This window comes from Doryrhamphus excisus, linkage group LG11, assembly GCF_037039965.1.
Source record: "Doryrhamphus excisus strain RoL-2023G ecotype Guam linkage group LG11, RoL_Dexc_Guam_v1.1, whole genome shotgun sequence".
Lineage (NCBI taxonomy): Eukaryota > Metazoa > Chordata > Actinopteri > Syngnathiformes > Syngnathidae > Doryrhamphus > Doryrhamphus excisus.
In genome coordinates, this window is record NC_136367.1 from 3,086,726 (window position 1) to 3,087,518 (window position 793).

The following is a 793-nucleotide window of genomic DNA, read 5'->3' on the forward strand; positions in this document are numbered from 1 at the left end:
ACGGTAGCCTTCAAGTTATTTCTTTTTAAACTTAAATATCCAAAAACTTACCACTTCCACACGGATAGGGAGGATAACTATTAACAAGTTATTTAACCTTTAACATGAACATTAATCAAACGTAAAAAAAATTTTCTGGGTACATGATACCATACAGCATCCATATCAAACTTTGCGCGGGCCGCACTAACATTAAACTTTCATATCAAGACGGGGGGGGGGGGCTCAAACTAGTCTTGAGACACATGCTATCTCGCAAACTAGAGAGCTAGCGACCTAAACGGTAGCCTTCAAGTTATTTCCTTTAAACTTAAATATCCAAAAACTTACCACTTCCACACAGATAGGGAGGATAACTATTAACAGTTATTTAAACTTTAACATGAACATTAATCAAATGTAATAATTTTTTTTCTCGGTACACGATACCATACAGCATCCATATCAAACTAACATTAAACTTTCATATCAAGACGGGGGGCCTCAAACTAGCATCCTGCGTGCCACATTTGGCCCGCGGGCCGCATGTTTGAGACCCCTGTTTATGAGGAATCAGGAACAGGATGTGCAGCAAAATCCCAAAAGTGCCTTCAACTCTAAAATCATTTTTGCTCTAATTGTTTATATCCGAGCAAAGATGAGCTTTATTTAAAAGACACTTTTTGGAACGCTCTCAAAAGTCAGTCAGTAGCAATATGATTAACATTAAAAAAAAAAAACAACAACAAAAAATCACTGTCCTCCATGCGGTGTTAAATGTGCAAAGACTAGAGAGCAGTTTGCTTTTTTTTTC